The 4,233-nt window shown below is 40.5% G+C and overlaps 1 protein-coding gene across 1 annotated transcript in view; it reads right to left on the reverse strand.

Moving 5' to 3' along the window:
- Positions 1–4,233, reverse strand: part of LOC101861253 (probable sodium/potassium/calcium exchanger CG1090) — a gene marked incomplete at its 5' end in the record, with an annotated part of 36,115 nt that overhangs the window by 13,601 nt on the left and 18,281 nt on the right.

Consider the following 4,233-nt stretch of genomic DNA (forward strand, 5'->3'; position numbering starts at 1 on the left):
GCGCATCCTTGTGCACAGCACTTTCTTCCCCAAAGTGACTCTCTTCAGGGATATAAAGTTATATAGTTACACGACAAAGAGACAATGGGCACTATTAGTATTAGAAATTGCGACATAAAATGATGTCAACGGGAAACGTCCTTCAAACCGAGTATCTAGCCATTTAACCTGCTTGGCGTTACTTCACCGTAAGACATAAACCAAACTGTACTTGTTATGTTCTTTCTTTCTTTTTCTTTCTTTCTTTCTTTCTTTCTTTCTTTCTTTCTTTCTTTCTTTCTTCCGTTCAAACTTTCGATTTTCCTACAATTCTTCTTGATAATGCAATATCTTTCACTGTTGTCCCTATTCAGCGCCACTCTCTTCCTTTCTCTCTCTTTCTCTTTCTTCTTATCTTTTTCCTTTATAGCCTCACTCCTTCTCCCCCCCCCCCCCACACACCCACACACACACACACTCTCTCTCTCTCTCTCTCTCTCTCTCTCTCTCTCTCTCTCTCTCTCTCTTTCTCTCTGTGTGTTTGTGTGTCTGTCTCTACGTTTAGTGGCAGGTCCTGTCAGTTTGACCATCTCACTCACAACCTGAATAGGCCTATATGTAGGGTACAAGTAGACATGGCGTACACGCTTAAGAAATACATAATTATAAATGGTTGCACAATTAAAAAGGTCATTATCAATGTAAAAAACCTATAATCGTAGTCTACTCTACTCAAGGTTGTAAGTCCACCCCTCCTCCCTCACTACAGGGCGCTGCACAGTGGCGACCGGCAGTGGCATTGTTTGTAAACTGTTCTGTATTTGTGTAACAGTGTGTATTTATGTATGTATTTATGCATGTATGTAATTGTGTATGTACGTATTTATAATTATGTATTTATGTATGTATGTTTGCCATTGTAAAACAAAGTGCCCTTCTGGGACAAATAAAAGTGTAATTTATTATTATTATTATTATTATTATTATTAAAAAGAATAAACAAATAACCCGACAGAAACGCATACAGCTTTACCAAAAAGGAAAATACCTTTTTGACATTTATTTATTGTTAGATTTTTAAAAGGGTACTTTTCCGGTTCTGGGCACAAGGGCCAACACAGTACTCTTCAGATAACCAGATTGTTTATATTTACATATATATATATATATATATATATATATATATATATATATATATATATATATATATATATTTGTATATATACTAAATGGTCGCCATCCATGTTCCGCTGCCCCTCCTCAATACATACACACATTTTTAAAAAGTAGATGTTTTTACATGGACACAATTTAGATAATTAAGAGGCGAGTTTCGACCCTACCTGTCAGGGCCAACCCAAGCCGAGAAGGATACGACATGCCGGTAAAGAGATCGAGGCACTGGATAGAAATCACCCCCCCCCCCCCTCCTCGGGAATCGAATTCCGCCCTCTTGCGTGAGCCGGCCAAGTGCCTTACCGCTACACCACAGGCCCCTGTCACATTGTTTAATACTAAGGAAGGAAAAAAAAACGAAGAAAATACAGTCGAACATGTTGCTCCAACGTCGACCTATCCAAGACAATAGCCTGTACCAACGGTCACTTCCCACTTCCTCTATTGCGTTCATTTCTATACATGTGTCACAACCCAGTGGAATCAGGGTCTCGTAAATCTTTAGGCATGTAAGAGTTATAGATATTGTCTTAAAGCTTGCTCAGTTGTTTTGCTTTGGGTGAAAAAAATATCCATTTATCTGGAATACAAGTCGAGATATTTGCGCATGTAGGAGGTAGGATCACCTGGTTTCAGAGGTAGACTTAGTGAAAAAATGGTCGCCTAAGATTAGTTATTTTCTTAACAGGAGAGTCCGTGGAAACTGAAAATTTACAAATCCCCCCCCCCCCCCTTAGTTAACATTTTTTCGGAAAAATTCACACAGAAACATGTTCTGCAATGGGCATGAAAGGCGTTAACCCCAAAAACAAAAATTAGATACAAATTCCCAAACCTGCGGGAAAATGCCAGTTTCTTCACTTTGGTTATTTTGACGAGCGCCTGATTTCACAACACTGCCTCACACATTATAATGACACTGTCCAAAACATCCACCTGTCTAAGACAACCACTTTTCTCCTCGACAACATGTGGCTGTTTTGGTCAGTTTCGACTGTACTTTACAATAATCCCCAACACCATAAATATCTTACTCCTAATATCTAGCACTGCAAAAGATCTTAACCTCGAGGCAAAAATTTAATTAACTTTGATAAGGGGTTCTCATCGTCCAGGGGTACGGTGCTCGCCTCTCATTCAATAGGTCCTGGGTTCGAAACCTGAGAGCGACAGAAAATTATATTCTTTCAAATTTCTCATTTCACTTCATTTCCTGCTCTCTAACCATGTTCTGTTGTCTGCTTCCGTCTCCACTATCTCTACCCCCCCCCCTCCTTTTTGTTCGCTCCTCTGGACCCATGACTCTTTCTGTAGTCTTTCTACCGCTATTTCTTGGCTCCTTCTTACTGCTGTATTTCAGCCTCATTCCTGATCTTAGGGTAGGTAAGATCTAACTCATAACTTTCTCAGAAAAGAGTGAAACAATTTCGGAGGTTCGGGTGCAAGTTGCGAATGTTAAAGACGCCTTGGTGGTCCTAAGATCGATAAGAGTAGGCTTCGGCTGCGACCCAGGCAAACTTCAAAATCAATTCCTCCCAGACTGAAATTAATGCTTAATATGCCCCACGCACTCATGTGACCTGATGCAGTTGCGAGCACCGTAAAACACTTACCAAAAACAACCCCCTTCCTAATAACTTAGAACGAAAAGTTACTCGTCCTACAACAAGAAAGGACTATTTCTTTAAGGCCGTGGTATAGTGTCGCAAGTGCTAAAAAAATTCGAGTACAAGCGCATACCATAACTCGGACATTAATTTGCAGAAACGGCCAATCAAACCAGCTGTAGTCGGTTAGGTCGTCCAGTGTGTTACCGACGGCTTGGTTTGGTAAACGTTTTAGGCGCTCGAAAAAAGTATGAAGTCATATGAGCGTGCGTGAAACAAGTTGGTTGTCTTCACGTTAGTTCACAGTATAATACCTTAGTTTTACTTTATAGTTGAGGTAAAACATTTCATGGTAAAAATTCAGTAGTCAAAGCTGTCATTTACATTTTACAAATAGTATCATCTACACCTTTGAGTAAAGAGCAATGATCAGGGTATATAGAAAATCATGTTGGGATCAACGGTGCAGAACACACATTCTTCAAGTTAGTACATTTAAAATTATCTTCTTCGGGTCTCTCCAAAGTCTGGACATCCTATCAGGGTGGGCCTGATAGTAAAATCGGTATCACGTCCAACACAAAATGGTTTTTCATCTCCACGCAAGAGATATCTATAAAAATACCCAGTGACAATATTAGGAGAAGTAAGAAATGAAATACCAAGAAATTGATAACGGCAGTATTGTGAGTATTATGATTAAAAAAGTAACCTTCCCAGTTGCATAGCAACAAGAAATACGTACAGCCAATGCTAACATAACAGTAATTACTGTCGCAAGCAGCGTACTCTTGTCCGTGGCAACCCCAGAAAACAGAAAACACCTGTGGGCCAGTGAAAACTGATATTTAGATTTCCGCCAGTATTGTCGGTGTTTCCGGTTATGTATCAATTTTCTATCCAGTCCCTAGAAAAAGGGGGTGGGGCAAGGGTTGAGGGTAGGGGTGGGTGGGGGTGGGTGTGTAGTTTTGATGTTTCCTTAGAAAACTTCGTGTTCTTTTTCTTGTAGCCTAACGCCTGCTTTCCCAATCGCCAACCCACTTTTTTCTTTTTCTTTTGCCTCTATCTCCACCCTTTTTTCTCTACCTTCCACCCTCTCACTCTCTCTATTTCTTTCTTTCTTTCTCTCTCTCTCTCTCTCTCTCTCTCTCTCTCTCTCTCTCTCTCTCTCGCTCTCACAATCTCTTTTAGCAGGAGCATTGCGCTCTTGGTAGGGTGATTTGATTTTTATTTTGATTGTCTGCTCTTCCTCTGAAGTCTGTCAATTCATACACGTTTGGGTTTGCCAGAGTAAAATACTTGGAGAAATCAGTGACAGAAACTATCACATGAATTCCTCGCTCTGATTGCATTTTCCTGGCATGCCCTGAGAGATGGAGGGTATCTTGCCGTGTCAGAGATGTAGTTGGACCACATTGGTTTGGTTTTACACCTCGTACACACACACATTCACACACACACACACACGCGC

Source organism: Aplysia californica, unplaced genomic scaffold (genome assembly GCF_000002075.1).
Source record: "Aplysia californica isolate F4 #8 unplaced genomic scaffold, AplCal3.0 scaffold00013, whole genome shotgun sequence".
In the NCBI taxonomy this organism is placed as follows: domain Eukaryota; kingdom Metazoa; phylum Mollusca; class Gastropoda; order Aplysiida; family Aplysiidae; genus Aplysia; species Aplysia californica.